Source organism: Salvelinus sp. IW2-2015, linkage group LG13 (assembly GCF_002910315.2).
Source record: "Salvelinus sp. IW2-2015 linkage group LG13, ASM291031v2, whole genome shotgun sequence".
Classification (NCBI taxonomy): domain Eukaryota; kingdom Metazoa; phylum Chordata; class Actinopteri; order Salmoniformes; family Salmonidae; genus Salvelinus; species Salvelinus sp. IW2-2015.
In genome coordinates this window covers 7,897,823-7,917,689 of record NC_036853.1, presented here as the reverse complement: position 1 = coordinate 7,917,689, position 19,867 = coordinate 7,897,823, and the positions used below count along the sequence as shown (strand labels likewise).

General features: G+C 41.2%; 1 long non-coding RNA gene across 1 annotated transcript; it reads right to left on the bottom strand.

Annotated features, from left to right (window-relative positions):
- Positions 1-68: 68 nt before the first annotated feature.
- On the bottom strand, positions 69-19,529 carry LOC111971688 (uncharacterized). Its single transcript, XR_002878299.2, has 3 exons — positions 19,185-19,529; positions 1,487-1,546; positions 69-837 (listed from the first exon to the last, which is right to left on the bottom strand). It is a non-coding gene; the product is annotated as an uncharacterized lncRNA (long non-coding RNA).
- Positions 19,530-19,867: the final 338 nt, after the last annotated feature.

Here is a 19,867-nt window from a genome sequence, read left to right as displayed (position 1 = left end):
TGGCTACCCAGACTATTTGCATTGACCCCCCCCCCCCCCCTCTTTTAACCCGCCGCCTACTCTCTGTTATTATCTATGCATAGTCACTTTAATAACTCTACCTACATGTACATATTACCTCAATTTCCTCGACTAACTGGTGCCCCCGCACATTGACTCTGTACCGGTACCCCCTGCATATAGCCTCGCTATTGTTATTTACTGCTGCTCTTAAATTATTTGTTACTTTTATTTCTTATTCTTATTTTTTTTGGTATTTTTTWAACTGCATTGTTGGTTAAGGGCTTGTAAGTAAGCATTTCACTGTAAGGTCTACACCTGTTGTATTCGGCGCATGTGACAAATAAAAATGTATTTGATTTGTCAGTCAAAACCCATACAGCACTGTGAAGCGCAGAGCAATAGCTTTGACGTCATGTATAGCATGTTACTGTACAGCCATTATGTTCCAATTTAGGCATTTATCAGTGCCCAAATCTGCCATTTTCCACCTGTATAAAGATACGTGTGAAGGGCTACACCAGTAACTTCCAACATGTAAAAAAAAGCATAGCAAGTCATGCCACTTCATGTTAATTATGTTTAATTGTGATGTCACGGGCAAGAAGTGATTGGTTTGCATGACGCACAAAGAAATAAATCATTTTTGATCCTACAGTCTGTACTGTCCCTGGAGAGCCACTTGCTGTTCCAATCCTGCCCACAGGATCTTGATTAGAAGTGGATGTTACATCTCCATCCAATGCATTTCCTGGCAAGACCTGAGACAGTGCAGTCTGCTTGCCTCTCTGCCGGCTTCGCTTGCCTCTCTATCTGCATGCAGCATCTGGTGGACACCTGCAACAGTGCAAGTCACTGGAGAGAATAAGAGAGCGAGAGAGAAGCCTCTTCAAATTGACTAAATCACCATAATCTGTCCTAGAGTATTCAAACTGCAGAGCATTCTAGCCAATTTGCCAGACTTTGAAAATGAAGCAAGAAGAAACAGTAGTGTACAGTCACCAAAGTAAAATAAATGTTAACGACAATCAGTAGTCATAGAATTTGTAACAAGAATATCCACAAGGCATGGCAACCTTGCTCCAGTCCATACAACAAGAAACATCAGGCAGTCCAGGTCAATGCGTAAGTGCCAAATAAAGCTCTATTGGACCTGGGGTGGCAATAGTTTCTGTCCCTGTTACAAAAAATAGGCTAATGTGACACTGCGAGGTTTGATATGTGGATATGAGGCAGAGCCAAGCTATGGTCTCTGGTTTGGCCAACTCAGTGAATCATTCAGAGGGAGAGAGAACTGGTTCTAGTGCCATCTGATGGTTTCAGGCTAACACACACATTTAATTAAACAATGATACATTGCCGGCATGCCCTGTTCTTCCTACAGAATGGGGGTAAATTCACCCCTTTCAACAGGTGAAACCATTGTTTGTTTATGAAAGCAGGATGAGGAAGACTGAGAATGTTCTAATTTGCATAATTCGCTCACCTGCATTTCTTCTAGTCTATTGAATCAGTTCTCTCTTCATYCTGGTCACTCTATGTAACACTGGGGACAAAATACATATCATTAAATATGGTATCTAAGTCACAGCACAAAGCCCTTTGAACAACAAAGTCAGTGCTAACAATCCATCGGATGAAATACAACATCAGAAAAAGTGACAAGATATTTTCCCTTCACAACAAAGCCCAATGTTTCATTCTGTGAGCCAGTTCGTTAGGCCATAGCAAACCAAAGAAGCGCTTTCAAATGGTATCAGACACCCAGTGCTCACTGTTCGCAGAGCTCTTCGAGATTAGATCGGTCTCTCCTGGCCCGTGAGGCAGCAGGGTGGTTGTTTTACTGCCGTGAGGGTGCAATGCTGATTGTTAACGCAGGCAAAGTGATCCCTGGAGTCAGGCCCCTGAACCTGCTCCATCCTTGTAACCATGTCAGCAGACAGGTAGTGTCTGGGTCACAGGGTCAACATGGCTAGGCTGCAGCGGTCTGCATATGAATATACAGGGGAACAGGCTTTTCATTAATCAACAACAGAACTTGATGTTCAAAAGGATTTAGTAACGTCAACCTCTGCTTAATCAGGTTAGCTCAGGGGAGAACAACTGCCCCTCTCTCACTGAAGCCACGGAAGTTCAAGGCTGACCGCGGTATTGCAGAGATTGTTAGCAGAAAACAGGATCCCTCATTATAGTGAATAAAACAATTGTGATCTTCGTGGTCAATCTTTGTGTTATCTGGAGGTAATAGATAATATGATACAAAGCAAATAGGTTTATATCCTCTTTGCATGCAAAACAAAAGTATTCTTCACTGTGCTAGACTGACACGGCGTGGTCTGTCTGTCTGTCTGCCCCCAGAGAGACAAACATACACCCATGATCCTCTCTGCCCTTCTCTCCCTTTGCCTTGCCAGCACTCTGTCTTTAGTTGCTGTGAGACAGGCCGACTCAAGCCAAGGCCTCCACAATTCATTACTATAGGAACAAAAGCCAAAGCAGTAGACAAARCCGTCCAGACCAACCCAAAGCAGCTCCCACTTAACACACACATCACACTTCACAGTGGTCTCTCTGACAGACTTACATACAAACTGCCAATTCAAGGCCTTACTTCTGTCCTTTTGAAAATAAATATGCTCAATAATAATAATTCTGCCCTAATTTCTAAACCCTCTAAAAGGCTTCCTATGGATATTTCTTTATCTCTTGCGGTTAGAAGTCACCACCTTTCTAGGACAGTAAAATAAGATGGTTTCAAGATCAATTACTTCAGAAATTATACTGTGGGGAAAAAATCGGACAATTTCATTCATAATCCAGTCTCTCCCCTACGTGACATTACTTTGATACAACTCACAAATGTAATAGCGCCAAAGACTAGAACAGCTATAATCTACCATTGTGCAACAAAATCACCTGTCTCGCTGGCTTCCAGCCAAATGTCATAAAAAAAACTTCTCTTTGCCCTGAACCAAGAGAGGAAGAGAGGCGAGCCAATGAAAAACCTCCCTCTTCCTATTCCTCCTGGTCTCCAGACCTGCTCACGCACATGACAATCGCCTTGTAAGAAATAGAGAGGCAAGTAGAGAGGCAATCAGCCATTGTAATTAGGCTGCTTGCCATCCCTGAGCTGTCATAATTCAGACTGGGCTGGAAGCTGGGAGCCTTGGAGGCTAGGAGGCTGAAAGGCTGATAGGCTGGAAGCTAGGAGGCTGGAAGCTCGGAGGCTGGAAAGCTGGAGGCTGGAAAGCTGGAGGCTGGAAGGCTGGAGGCTGGGAGGCTGGAAGCTGAGAGGCTATGAGCTGGGAGGCTAGGAGCTGGGAGACTGGAAGCTTGGAGGTTGGGAGGCTGGAAGCTGGGAGGCTGGAAGGCTACGAGTCTGAGACGCTGGGAGATGGGAGGCTGGAAGCTGGGAGGCTGGGAGACTGGAAGCTGGGAGGCTGCGAGGCTGGAAGGCAGAGCATTGGGATTGGCTGGGAGATAAAGCGACACTAGAGACCCAGCTGTTGCTGACTGGGCCCGCCACTGACTCATCCAAACCCCAACACAGGCCATTCCCTCTCTCCCCTCTCCCTCTCCCTCTCCCTCTCCCTCTCCCTCTCTCTCCTTCCCTCTGTCTCTTCTCCTCTCTCAGAGGGGGAGACAGCAGCCTTGTTTGTGTGGTGGGAGAAGGGGCTGACTGCAAAATTAAACTCTCCCTCCCTGTCCCTCCTTCTCCCTCTCTCTACCCACCCCCTCCCATACTGCTCCCTGTCTCTCTACCTCCGTCTTTCCCTCTCCCATTCTCTCTACCTTCCTCTCTCCCATATCGCTCCCTGTCTCTCTACCTCCCTGTCCCTCTACCCCTCTCTCTCCCCTCCCTGTCCCTCCTTCTCCCTGTCTCTCACCCCCCCATTCCGCTCCCTGTCTCTCTACTTCCTCTCTCCAATATTGCTCCCTGTCTCTTTACCTCCCTGTCTCCCCCTCCCTGTGGTGTAAAGTAACTAAGTAAAAATACTTTGAAATACTACTTAAGTAGTTTTTGGGGGGTATCTATACTTTACTATTGATATGTTTGTCAACTTTTACATCACTACATTCCTAAAGAAAATAATGTATTTTTACTCCATACATTTTCCCTGACACCCAAAGGTGCTCAGTACATTTTGAATGCTTAGCAGTACAAGAAAAGGGTCCAATTCACAGACTTATCAAGAGAACATCCCTGGTCATCCCTACTGCCTCTGATCTGGCGGACTCACTAAACACAAATGCTTTGTTTGTAAATTACGTATTGGAGTRTGCCCCTGGCTATCTGTAAATAAAAAATAAAATACAGATTAATTGGTGCTGTCTGGTTTGCTTAATATAAGGAATTTTAAATGATTTATATTTTACATTTAACTTTTGATACTTAAGTATATATTTTAGAAATTACATTTTGTTTTGATACTTAAGAATATTTAAAACCAAATACTTTTAGACTTTTACTCAAGCAGTATTTTACTGGGTGACTTTCACTTTTACTTGAGTCATTTTCTATTAAGGAATCTTTTATTTTACTCAAGTATGACAATTGGGTACTTTTTCCACCAGTGCTCCCTCCCATACCACTCCCTGATTTTCTCTCCCTCTCCCTGTCTCTCTACCCCCCACGCCCCGCTCCCACACCTTTCTCACACTTTCTTTTTTTCCCACTGCACTGCAGACATTTGTTTTCCTAACTGCTTGACTGATAAGTACAACCGATGGCCTCAAGGTTCTTTCTGAATTCAAAGGCAACGTCTTTAATTGTGGAAATTCACTTATCAAAAATAAAAAGTCGGAACCTAAACCCTGCATCACGTATTAAACATGCAAAGTCCATTTGACCAACATCTAAATCCTTTAAAAAAAGGGTATTCTTTAAACTGCCTCTCAAACTCTAAGAGGAATTCTCCCTGTGCTCTGGATGGATGCAGACTCAGAGAACTAGCATAGTTTACCTTGGAATTCAGAGCTAAACAGGAAGCTATGGCAGCATTCTACTGAGATGTATTTTATTTGTTTACAGGGCGTGGTTGACTCAGGAACTGGCTTTGCCTGCTGTATCTTTAAAGGACCTGAAGTTTTCTTGGGCAGTAAAACAAATAACTGTGAGTTCAGCCAAAATAGACAATAAAGCAGAATGGACAAACTGGGGCAATTCAGTCCAGAGGCTCATTTTTCCAAAATGATTCACACTGGAAAGAAACGCATTTCCCTGTCCTCAGATGAACTTAGTGTGCTCTCTCTCCCCCTCTCTCTATATTTCAATTCAATTCAACGTGGCTTTATTGCCATGGGAAACGTTTGTTTACATTGCCAAAGCAAGTGAAATAAACATGAAACAAAAGTGAGAAGAAACAAAAACAACATAAAAACAATTATAAATTAACAGTAAACATTGCACTGCACTCACAAAGGTTTCGAAAAGATAAAGATATGTATATTATCAGCTATGTACAGTGTTTTAGCAATGTGCAAATAGTTGTAGTACGAATAGTAGGGGAAGATATATAAACAGATACATATTGGTAGTATTTACAATGTTGTTTGTGCTCAAATGTTTGCCATTTTCTCATGGCAACTGGCCACAAATGTTGCTGCTGTGATTGCACATTGCAATATTTCGCCTAAAAGATACCAGAGTTTATAAATTGTTGATTTTTTTTCAACATCTTTGTGGGTCAGTGTGATCTGTGGGAAATACTGTATGTGTCTCTAACGTGGTCATACATTTGGCAGGAGGTTAGGAAATGCAGCTCAGTTTCCACCTCATTTTGTGGGCAATGTGCACATAGCCTGTCTTCTCTTGAGAGCCAGTTCTGCCTATGGCGGCCTCTCTCAATAGCAAGGCTATTCTCACTGAGTCTGTACATAGTCAAGGATTTTCTTAATTTTGGGTCAGTCRCAGTGGTCAGGTATTCTGCCACTGTGTGCTCTCTATTTAGGGCCAAATAGCATTCCAGTTTGTTTTTTATGTTCTATTCTTTTGGTTCCCAGCAAACCGGGAACATTCTCAGGAACATTAGCTAAGATTCCAATTCAGTTCTTGTTAGGATAACATCCCAAAAACATTTAAAACGTGTTTTGAATGAAATATCATTGAAATGTTCTCCTAACATTCACTAAAATGTTGTGCACAATATCTGTAACAACCACCACAGAACATTCCCCAAAGGTTCTCATTAGGATTCCAGGTAATGCAATAACGAAATGTACCAGTAATGCTTTCCCAGCAAACCAAAATGACTTCTGTGAAAGTTCACAAAACTTTCACAGAAATGCAAATGTCCCCAAAACACAAAAAACTGCCCAGTTGTGCGGACGATTATACAATGTTTCTCTTAGAGTGCACAAAACATTCACCTGATGTTTCAAGAACATTCCCAGAACATTTAGCTAGACTAGCTAGACTATCTTACCTGTATACATCATGGTTGGACGCTTCTCCCTGTCACGGATGCCATGGTTGCCCTTTGTTTGAAGATGTAATCTAGAGACAGCTGCCGACTGGCGCAGTGGTCTAAGGCTCTGCATCTCAGAACAAGAGGTGTCACTACAGTCCCTGGTTCAAATCCAGGCTGTATCATAAGGCGGTGCACAATTGGCCCAGCGATGTCTTTGGCTGGGGTAGGCCGTCATTGAAAAAAACAATTTGTTCAATACTGACGTGCCAAGTTAAATAAAGGTTAAATAATAATTTTAAAAAGTGTTTTCACCATCTCCTTAGCTAACATACTCTAATTCTACTGATTTCAAAACTCGGTCCTCCAGAAAGTGGAGAGCAACACTTATGCAGTTCTACTAAGCAATATATTTTTAAAAAGCCACATTAGACAGGATTACCTACACATACTGACCAGCTCAAATAGACAGAAGCGTGCTATACAGCAGACCAATCCGAACTCATCTCTCAGCATGTCCAGCCCATTCATTATCTAAGCCAATCATGGCTAGTGGGAAGGTTGCTGACTTTTCTGTGGCTAAATCAACTAGGCTCGTAATTTGACAATTTTATTCATATTAACAGATGGCTTGCAAGTTTGTTATTAAGGCACATGAAAGTTCACATGTTCCAGAAGGCATTTCTGCAAAAAACGCATAATTCTTTTCTTTTTAAATAAAAGATTACGTTCAAATGGCTCTCGTGTGAAGTAGTGACCCGCGACATACGCCTAGTTTCCTGAAACGGGTCACATTTGTAGGAGATTCAATCTAAGGAGATTGAGAAAATGCTGGCGTTTGATTGATAATATGCAGACGGAGTCGAAAAGAGAACACACAGAAGGCTGTTSTATAAAACGCCTGTCTCTGGATTCCATCTTCAAACTAAGGGCAACCATGGCTTCCGTGACAGAAAGGGAGAAGCATCCATCCATGTACATGGGTAAGATAATCTAGCTAGCTAAATTTGATATTACATGTTTCTAATTTTGTCAGAAAGTCGTTTTCMTTTCAAGTTAAAGTGTACTGTTAGCTAGCTAGCTAACGTTAGTTGGCTGGCTCGCTAGCTAACGTTACGTGTATGATCTGTGTAGTGATATTATTCGTATCTCAGAGCCATTTGCATTACTAGTTATAGTTTAACGTTAGCTAGCCAACATTGAACCTGGTTGGTTAGCTACCTGCAGATTCATGCAGGGTAGTAACATTATGAGTTGGGATTATGGTTCATTGTTTAGCTAGCTAGCTAGCTACATGTCTAAACAAAAGACTCCACTATGCAAGTAACCACTTCAATAGAATGTTTATGATGTCACTGCGACAACTGTCAATAGACGTAGCTGGTAAATCTACTCTGATTTCAGAGCACTCTCATCTTGAGTGTGTCAGTACGCAGAATAACTTACAAATTTACAAACGCTCAACACCCGACCTCTGTGTCAGTAAACTTTGGCAAAAAGGCGTAATTAAATTGTTGCCAGCAGCACAATTGCAGTCACCAACACTCTGGATAACATAAAAACAGCCTACCCAGCTCGCTAGGGCAAGTAACATGGTCAGAGTGAGCTGTTCTCTCATTTGTGTCTGGAAGTAGCTACCAAGCTAGCCAACATTAGCCAGTTAGCTTGGGTGCTTGACTGCTGTTATTAGGTCAGAACGCTCGGATCAACCCTACTCCTCAGCAAGTGTCCAGTGTGCGCTCTGAACGCGCCGAGAGCGAAACGCTCTGGATTTATGAATGGACAATCTGACAACTCTCTGAGTTTATGAAGTGAGGTTACAAGTTTATCAATTTTCAAAGCAGAAGGCCCTAAAAATTGTCAAAGACCCCAGCCACCCCAGTCATAGACTGTTCTCTCTACTACCGCATGGCAAGCAGAGCGCCAAGTCTAGGACAAAATAGGCTTCTCAACAGTTTTTACCCCCAAGCCATAAGACTCCTGAACAGGCAATCAAATGGCTACCCGGACTATTTGCATTGTGTCCCCCCCCCCAGAATCCCCCCCAACCCCTCTTTTACGCTACTGCTACTCTCTGTTCATCATATATGCATAGTCACTTTAACCATATCTACATGTACATACTACCTCAATCAGCCTGACTAACCGGTGTCTGTATGTAGCCTTGCTACTTTTATAGCCTCGCTACTGTATATAGCCTGTCTTTTTACTGGTGTTTTATTTCTTTACTTACCTATTGTTCACCTAATACCTTTTTTGCACTATTGGTTAGAGCCTGTAAGTAAGCATTTCACTGTAAGGTCTACACCTGTTGTATTCAGCACACGTGAAAAATAAACTTTGATTTGATTTGAATTACTTTCCGATTGTTTCTCAACTGTAGTGTATGAAATACCGTTTTCTAGCTATGAGTCTCTACTTTTATCCAATATAAAAAACACMATTTCAAATGTTGCTACCAAAGACAGAATCAAGCCGGGTGGATTTGACAAGTGTATTGTATGCCATTACAAGGTGATATAGACACACAGCATTTTGATTGCATATTATGTAATTCATGGACATTTGATCACATAAACACAATTTACATTGACTATCTGGACATGTGTTTTTTTTTCAGTATATAGTCTTAACAGTGTGGTCAATCAGGAATTCCATGCTTACTTTTTAGCCTTCTTAGACATAACTAACCCAGGGAAGTACTGGTAACTGGGTTATTCACCATCACTTCACCCATCCTCTTTATATGCTGAACTACTGGGCTCATATATACAGAGTATCCAAGACTATGAGTGCTGATCAAGATTCACTTTTGCTTTTCAGATCATGCAAAATATGACGGGGGGACCATGTCAAGCGTCTCTAAATAGGAATTATATTGGGTGTGTTTAAAAATAATAATAATATTACATTTTTACACTATGTTTATTTTTTTACAGTTAGCCTAAATTCTGCATTTCTGACTGGATTTATAAATCTGGACGAAATATAGACATCCTCTATTTTAGTAGAGTGTATCTGAGCCTCAATTTCACCGTTTTTTATTCTTCAAAAGGTTGAACCTGCAATTTTCAGATTGGCAACCAGCTAATTAATCATCTGTGCCACCAAGGCATAGCTTTGGCCTTAAAGTTTTTTTTTCAGTCTAATATGATCAATTAGGACACGTATATATATTTTTTCAGTTTTTAAAATGTTCCAATTCTATTCATATGCTGTGCATATGTATTGTAACATTGTATTTGATGAGTTTTGTCATACCAAGAAAAAAATGTCAGGAAAGAAATCTGCAAAATATGGATATTTAGCCTCAGTATAGGCTATAMATGAATCAACCAGCCGCTTGAGTTGCCCATTAAAGTAAACAAATGTTATATTGGAATTTGTATAGACTTTTAAAATCATCAAACAAATTATATACATATATGAATTTACATTGTCTTCTTCATTGACATATAATGGAAGATAGGCCTACTTAAATGAGGACTGATATCAGATATTAATAAAATATGATAAAATTGCGTGTCAAAATAKGAATATTGAAATGTGTGTAAATGAATGCATTTACAGTTTATATGCTACGAATGTTCCAACACAAAAGACGTATTTCTCTCTAATTTGGTGCAAAAAAATTGTTTATATCCCTGTTAGTGAGCATTTCTCCATCCCCCTGACAGCTGTGGCATATCAAGAAGCTGATTAAACAGCACGGTCATTACACAGGTGCACCTTGTGCTGGGGACAATAAAATGCCCCTCTAAAATGTGCAGTTTTGTCACACAACACAATGCCACAGATGTCTCAAGTTTTGAGAGAGCTGGCAATTGGCATGCTGACTGCAGGAATGTCCACCAAAGCTGTTGCCAAATAATTGAATGTTAATTTCTTTACCATATGCCGCCTCCAACGTCGTTTTAGAGAATTTGGCAGTACATCCAACCGGCCTCACAACAGCAGACCATGTGTATGGCGTCGTGTGGGCGAGTGGTTTACTGATGTCAACATTGTGAACAGAGTGCCCCATGGTGGCGGTGGGATTATGGTATGAGCAGGCATAAGTTACAGACAACAAACACAATTGCATTTTATTGATGGCAATTTGAATGCACAGAGATACCATGATGAGATCCTGAGGCCCATTGTTGTGCCATTCATTCGCCTCCATCACTTCATGTTTCAGCATGATAATGCATGGCCCCATGTAGCAAGGATCTGTACACAATTCCTTGAAGCCGAAAATGTCCCAATTATTCCATGGTCTGCATACTAACCAGGCATGTCACCTATTGAGCATGTTTGGTATACTCTGGATCGACGTGTACGACAGCATGTTCCAGTTCCCGCTAATATTCATCAACTTCGCACAGCCATTGAAGAGGAGTGGGACAACATTCCCCAGGACACAATCAACAGCCCGATCAACTCTATGCAAAGGAGATGTGACCAACAGTTCCATTTTTGTATTCCCAGTCATGTGAAATCCATAATTCATTTATTTGAATTGACTGAATTCCTTAAATGAACTGTAACTCAGTAAAATTGTACCCCTTTTTCGTGATATCCAATTGGTAGTTACAGTCTTGTCCCATCGCTGCAACTCCCGTATGGACTCGGGAGAGGCGAAGATCGAGAGCCATGCGTCCTCCGAAAAACAAGCCTGCCAAAGCGCACGCTTAACCCGGAAGCCAGCCGCACCAATGTATCAGAGGAAATACAGTACAACTGGCGCCCCTGTCAGCGTGCATGCGCCCAGCTCACCACAGGACTTGCTAAACCGCCTCAGTGCCTTAGACGGCTGCGCCACTCGGGAGGCCCATAGGTTTTATTCTTTAACCATAAATCCAGTCAGAAATGTACAATTTCAACTAACTGTAAAAAAATAAAACAGTGTGTTAACATTGACTGTTGAACTTTTAAAAAACGCAGCCAATATAATCCCAACTGAGACACTTGATATGGTCCCGCCTGTTATATTTTTCATGATTTGACATTGAAAAGTGATCCCAATCAGCACTGATAGTGTTGGATACCTTGTAAATATGGGCCCAGAAGTATGCAGCATAATGTATAAAGAAGATGGGTGAAGTGCAGTGGCGGCTGGTGGGAGGAGCTGTAGCAGGACGGGCTTATTGTAAAGGTGGAATGGAATAAATGGAACAGTATCAAACATATGGAAATCACATGTTTAACTCTGCTCCATTAATTCCATTCCAGCCATTACAATGAGCCTGTCATCTGATAGCTCCTCCAACCAGCCTCTACTGGTGAAGTGACGATGAATAACCYAGTTACCAGTATTTCCCTGGGTTGGTTATGTCTAAGAAAGCATGGCGTTCCTGATTGACCATACTGCCAAGGCTATATACTGAAGAAAAAAACCGTGAGTGAGCTTCCCTGGTGGTGCAGAGGAAATAAAACCTGGCTTGGGAACTAATCATTGCAGGTTCAAATCACACATTTGCAGATTGTAAACATTTGAAGTGTCTGTATGATTAAATGCTGTTCAAATATCCTATGAGTTAAGTTAAAAGGCTGTGTGTCTATGTCACCTGGTAGTTGGCCTACAATACAGTCCTCATATGTGAATTGCAATTAAATCTGGAGAGAGACATATTCCTATCTGTGTTCATCAGCTTTAAGGAGCTACAATTTTGCATGGTATGAATGATGTGTTAATATTAAGTCAAAAACAAATAATGTTCTGAGGACCTCCAAGGTAAAATGTATATTGCGTTAACATCAATGGAATGTTATGTTAAACATAAAACAAATATGCTGTGAATGTCATAAAAACAAACTTATTTGGAAATTGTGGAACATTGTGCAACATTGGAATATTCTGTGCAACATATGTGAATATCACAAGAAATATTCTTACAACATCCCAGCCAACTCCCATAACTTACTTCAATGTTCTGGGGACCTTTAAAGAACGTAGACCAGGTGTTCTGTCAACATTCCTACAACATTATAAGAATGTCCTGTGCAACCTAACTTAAACATTTACGAACATCATCACAACTGAGAATATGATGTGTTTTGGGAACCTATCTCTTGTAATGTCAGCACAACTGGACAGTTTGTGTGTTTTGGGAACATATCTTTTGTGATGTCACCAGAATGTTCCCACCAGACTGATCAGACTGATCCCACAACCTAATGAAACATTCTGGAAACTTTTAAAGAACAGAGAAAATGTGTTCTGGGATCGTTCTTGTAACAATATTATAGAATCAACCTCATAACTGGACAGTTTGTGTGTTTTGGGAACATACAGAGGCTTTGGAAAGTATTCAGATCCCTTGACTTTTTCCACATTTTGCTATGTTACAGCCTTATTCTAAAATGGATTAAATAAAAAATAATTCCTCAACAATCTACACATAATACCCCATAATGACAAAGCAACAACAGGTTTTGAGAAATCTTTGCTAATAAAAAACAGAAATGCCTTATTTACATATGTATTCAGACCCTTTACTATTAGACTCGAAATTGAGCTCAACTTGGAGTCTGTGGAAAATTCAATTGATTGGACATTATTTGGAAAGACACACACCTGTCTAAATAAGGACCCACAATTGACAGTGAATGTCAGAAAAAAACCAAGCCATGAGGTCGAAGGAATTGTCCGCAGAGCTTCGAGACAGGATTAAGTCAAGTCGAGGCACAGAACTCGAAAAGGGTACCAAAAAATATCTGCAGCATTGAAGGTCCCCAAGAACACAGTGGCCTCCATCATTCTTAAATGGAAGAAGTTTGGAATCACCAAGACTGTTCCTAGAGCTGGCCGCCCAGCCAAACTGAGCAATCGGGGGAGAAGGGCCTTGGTCAGGGAGGTGACCAAGAACGCGATGGTCACTCTGACAGAGCTATAAAGTTGTTCTGTAGAGATGGGAGAACCTTCCAGAAGGACAACCATCTCTGCATCTCTCCACCAATCAGGCCTTTATGGTAGAGTGGCCAGATGGAAGTCACTCTTCAGTAAAAGGCACATGACAGCTTAGAGTTTGCCAAAAGGCACCTAAAGAGTTTCAGACCATGAGAAACAACATTCTCTGGTCTGATGAAACCAAGATTGAACTCTTTGGCCTGAATGCCAGGAGTCACGTCTGGAGGAAACCTGGCACCATCCCTATGCTGAAGCATGGTGGTGGCAGCATCATGCTGTGGGGGTGTTTTCTGCGGCAGGTACTGCGAGACTAGTCAGGATCGAGGCAAAGATGAACGGACAACAGAGAGATCCGTGACGAAACTATGCTCCAGAGTGCTCAGGACCTCAGACTGGGGCAAACATTCACCTTCCAACAGGACAATGATCCCAAGCACACAGCCAAGACAATGCAGGAGTGGCTCCGGGACAAGTCTTTGAATGTCCTTGAGTGGCCCAGCCAGAGCCCGGACTTGAACCCGATCGAACATCTCTGGAGAGACTGGAAAATATCTGTGCAGCAACACTCCCCATTCAGCTTGACAGAGCTTGAGAGGATCTGCAGAGAAGAATGTGAGAAACTCCCCAAATACAGGTGTGCCAAGATTGTAGCGTCATACTCAAGGCTGTAATCACTGCCAAAGGTGCGTCAACAAAGTACTGATTAAATGGTCTGAATACTTATGTAAATGGGTTATTTCTTTTTTTTTTTATATAAATTTGCTAAAAAATCTAAAAAGCATTTTTTCTGTGTCATTATGGGGTATTTTGTGTAGATTTATGAGGGAAAAAATACATTCCGAAGGCACTGTATCTTTTGTAATGTCCCCACAATGTTCTCACCAGACGGTTCCCACAATCTAATGAAACTTTCAGTGAACCTTTTTTATGTGTTCTAGGAACATTCTTGTAATACCAGGCAAATGTTTTATACAAATATTGTATATTCAACCGCAAAACTGGACAGTTTTTATGTTATGAGAACATTTACCGCAACTTAACGAATGTTCTGGGAACTTTCACAGAACCAATTTTGGTTTGCTGGGCTGATTCTTTCCAGTGTGTCAAATGTTTTGGCTTTCTCATAATTTGGTAGGGTCTAAATGTTGCTGTCCTGGGGCTCTGTGGGGTCTGTTTGTGTTTATGAACAGAGCCTTAGAACCAGCTGGCTGAGGRGAGTCTTCTCTATCTCTATGGAGGTGAGGGCTTTTTGGTTAAATGTGTGGACATCGCTTCCTTTTAGATGCTTTATTTGTAGAATTGAACAGCTCTTTTCTGGATTTTGATAACTAGTGTGTATAGTCCTAATTCTGCTCTGCGTGAATTGTTTGGGGTTTTGCGTTGTACACAAAGTTTATTTTCGCAGAACTCTGCATGCAAAGTCTCAATTGAGTGTTTGTCACATTTTGTGAATTCTTGGTTGGTGAGTAGACCCCAGACCTCACAACCATATGGGTTCTACAACTGATCGAAGTATGTTTTAACCAGATCCAAACTGGGATGTCGACTTCTATGTTCCTTTGGATGGCATAGAAGGCCCTTCTTGCCTTGTCTATTAGATCATTCACAGTCCTGTGGAAGTTACTTTTGGTGTTGATGTTTAGGCCGAGGAAGGTATAATTCTTTATGTGCTTTAGGGCAATGGTGTCTAGATAACATTTGTATTTGTTGTCCTGGCTACTGGACTTTTTTTGGAACACTATTATTTTGTCTCAGTGAAATTCACAGTCAGGGCCCAAGTCTGTCAGAATCTGTTTAGAAAATCTACGTGCTTCTGTAGGCCCTCCTTGGTTGGGGACAGAAGCACCAGATTATCTGCAAACAGTAGACATTGGATTTCCGAGTCTACTAGAGTGAGGCCAGGTGCTGCAGACTCTTCTAGTGCCATCACCAATTCATTGATATACAGTATATGTTGAAGAGGGTGGGGCTCAAGCTACATCCCAGTCTTACCCCACGGCCCTGAGGAAAGAAATATGTGTATTTCATGCCAATTTTAACTGCACACTTGTTGTTTGTATACATTGATTTTATAATGTAATATGTTTTTCCACAACACCCAGTAGCATTGCATGTGTAAAATCCCTGGGGAAGCCAAGCAAGAAAAAAAGCTATTTTACAACCTATGTGTTGTGATAATTGCGTTGTTTGCTCTATAACCTGTTAGTTCATAGGCCTAAGGCCGGGACAATAAGAAGACACAGTGACAGAATACATTCAACCACACCTTTGTTTCATCACAAAACCATAGAGCAACCTCTGAAGTCCACAAAGCATATTGCGTGTAACAAACAAGTTACCTTGACCTACAGCATGGTCAAGCAAGTTTAATGTTTCCGACATTTTCGGAGTACTAAACAACTATTGATTTAGAACCACAAAGAAAACAGGAGCTTCCTCTACCCCAGCACCATTTCAACTTCAACATCATCAAATCACCTATGCTTAGTCTAATACAGTGATAACTAAAAGATGCCAAAAACAATTTAGTCCAATCAACATAATCTAAATATGATGTGGCTGTCCATGGTTCCGATTTCTGTGTATGTGTGTGTGTGTGTGTTCGTTCGTGCAAGTAGAAAAGACATATTGACCCAACCTACTGGTAGAGAAATGCCAATGCCATCCTCCTCTCTTTCATGTTGATGAAATGGCCTGTGAATCTGTCATACAGTACACGCTTTTAGTTTTTATTGTCCTAGGCTACTTGGCTAAAATGCTTGCTCGCTAAAAAGCTTTTTTTAAATCAAAGAAGCATGAGAAGACTTTGCTTTTGTTTTGTTTGTTTTTCAACAAGGGTGTACAGGGTGTATACGTGGTCTGTCATACGGTATTTTGGTAAGAAGCCAAATGTCGATGATACTGCAGCTGGATTTTTACAAGATTGCTGTTGCCGCAGATTCCACTGTAATTATTGGGGTCAAATTTGTCTACAATTTTGTGGATTGGAGTACCAGACCATGGTTCCAAATATTGGGGAAGATGCCAGCGCTGAGTATAATGTTTAAGAGTTTAAGAATAGTCTATTTGAATTTGCTTTCTGTATATTTTATCATTTCATTTAGTATACAGTACCATCCGCACCACAGGCCTTTTTGGGTTGGAGGGTTTGTATTTTGTCCTGTAGCTCATCCATCTCACTGCCGGCTCCTACAAGGAAACGATGAGGAGACAAACACACACACACACACACACCACCACACACACACCACACACACACACACCACACACCAACACACACACACACACACACACACACACACACACACACACACACACACACACACACACAGGAAAGCCTATACTGCAGATTCTTTGCTTGCTGCAGAATTAGGTCACACACATAAAACACAGATACTCATTTACTATTTTGTAAAGTCATTTTCAAAGTCATAGGAAAGACCACAAGGATACCCAGCAAGAAAAACACACAGAGTAAAAACCATGCCAACGTAACACTAATCGCCATATCTAAGCGTCCAGTACTGTCGGTACAGTAACTAGTCATACTGTATGTGCTGAGCATTGACTTTCCACACGTATTTGACTTGAACATTACACAACACCGAGACAGATGACTTTAGGAAAGGACAGCGGCCTGCACAGAGGTTGTGCCCCACCAGTCAGCTAAAGTCAACAGTCTGAGTCTGGTCTATGTGCTTGTCTGGCAATGTTCCCTGACACTATTCACCTGCTCGGTCGTCACTCTGTATGTCTGTTTTTCTTCCTGGGGCCMACACAAAACACAGAACATGACATAATACAGAACATCACTAGACAAGAACAGCTCAAGGACTGAACTACACAAATGTAAAATAAGTTTGCCTGTCTGCCCGTCTGCCTGCCTGCCTACCTGTGTCTGTCTGTCTCTCTGCCAGCCTGCCTGTCTGTCCCTGCTCTCCACTGAAGAGGTTGAATGTAAATTACTGGAAATAATATTATATGGCTATGAAAGTTAAATGCCAAAGTAGAAATAATACACATATCAATATCTCACACCAAGTTATTAACATTAGTTAGCCATCAACTCAAATAAATTCAGTGACTGCTAATTGTTTGACAGCATGTGTCTTGACTGGGAGTGTCCCGCCTCAGTTGATAGGTGAGTTTAATGCTCATGAGAGAATAATCCTTGTAATTATATGAAGAGTTCAACTTTTTATGCAACAGATTCCCCTCACCCATTCCTCTTTTGCCACAGTATTAAATGTCATGTCAAATGTTAATTGAAAATGTGAGTCTGCCAGAGCTTTTCCCAAGGTAAAGGAGGATTATGAGAGGGGTGGGGGCACAATGTAAAAATAGACAGTTTAGAACAGATTATATTTCCCTTTGCAATGCAATGTGTGTGTTTTAATATTGCTATTGAAATTATTATGTCTTGGCAGCCAGCAATATTATCAGGACAGAAATCCCAATGCGGCCTCCCTTCCTTTCCCACCCTGGCCACGGCCTGCTAGGACAGAGGTGTCAGGGGAGAACAGGTAATCCATACACAGCGGAAGTTTATTGTTGTGTGTTAAGGCTTTCTTAGAAAGAGGTCCATCTGTGTGATTCAGGAAACTGACAGCTTGCTATATAGCTTAAGATTATTAAACTATCTACCAGTGCAATCTTGGCCATATGTAACATGTTAATGCGACACGTTTCCTTCTCATCTTTAGTTTGYCAAAGGTACACCAGGGCCGGACAACCACATTTGGGGCCCGAGGAACCTACCTCCATGGGCCCCCTCAACCCCCCTACATTTAAATAATGTTTTTTAGGAAAATATTTCAACACATTTTGCCATGAGGCTGAGAGACAAATCTGCTGTTTTATAGCTCATCTCATGCTTTTCTTGTTGCAGTTGTAAAGAAAATGTCCTGCTATTCTACACATTTTGCCATTGCTTATCAAATCAAAATCAAATTTTATTGGTCGAGTAGACATACTTTGCAGATGTTATCGCATGTGAAGCGAAATGCTTATGACATGTTCAAATGCTTATTATGACTTGTTCATATGCTATTTGGGGGGGCCCAACCCAAGGTATTTTTTTTATGATACTTTTCCGGGGGGGTTGGGGGCTCCCTGGACATTGGGGGTCGCTGGCATGTGCCCTGTGTGCCCATACGGTAATTTGGCGCTGAGGTACACCATGTACACCTACCTGTACACTGTATATCAAACTTGTATAGTGTACTTCAATCAGAGGAATGGTCAAAGTGAAGTGGCAGGTCCTTCTAACAATATATTTAATCACATGCTTCATACAATGAAATACTAAGTAAATTAAATACATGCATCATTTCACTAGCCTTGTACATAATCTAAATGCACACCTCACACTTTTTAAACATTACATTTGCACCGAGCATAGTTAGCCAACCTCAGCATATTGTGTTTGGTTACACAGAATATCCTATACACCATAAACTAGCAGAGAAGGAGCATTATGAAGATCTCTAATGTTGCCATATTCTTTTCTTATAGGCCTATTTTACTAAGGAAATTAGTCAGGGAAACAATTATAAGCTACATTAACTGACAGAATCCTGGACACCAGTGAATTAAGCAAGACCTCAACAACTAATGAATCACTTCAACAAGAGGCCATTGCCATTCTCATAATGCAATATATTATAATAGCCTACATTATTTTAAATGAGGAGAGAAGGTTATTCCCCCCCATCATATCTAAGCCTTTGGTTCAGCACTAAAGATCTACATATTGCAACACTGTATTTCAAATCCATCTACATAAAACAATGTAGGCCTATAAATGTTATGCTATTTAAATAGCAAACATGCAAAAGTATATATCAATGTCCAATGGCAAGTTAAATAAAAATAAAATGACTTACAATTTGTCCGTTGTTGATTTCAGGTCTCCCATACGTAAAAGGTCCTGGAAGAAAAAGTTAAAGGGCATAATTTTACTTCATTTTTGAAGTAGTTATGCTTTGTTGGACTTTTAGCACATGTAGAGGACTGTAGAGAAACGAAAGCAGTCTTGTGTTACAGCCTCGTATTGCCCTGGCATTGCCTCGCCGCGTTTGACACAGCAGAACAGTGTGTTCTGCACGTAACCAAAGTGACTGACACCCACTAACGACGACCGACGATATGGACCATTTTAAAAGGACGGGGGTTTAATCCCGGGGAAAGCTTCTCATTTTTGCTATTCCGATCCCGCTTTGTTTGCACTGTCAAGCGGAGTGGACTCGGTGTAATAGCCCTCGAGCAGTGAATCGAGCACGGGCTAGCGACACTGAATCATAGCCTGAAACTGCTGTAGTCACTTCATATAGCCTGCAATATATGGTCGCTCCACAGAGTCACACATGATAAAAAAWAWATATATTTTTTACATCATCAATGGAGACCATTGGAGATGTGGGGTGGCCTACCTGAGCCAGATCATGCCCTTCTCTGAATGAAAGCGACAGTTTTTTAAATATATAAATATTAATTGATGCATATGGTAGGCCTGGGCTAGTGGAAAAGGCTATGTTTCTATGTATGTCCATGCAATGGCCATTGATTG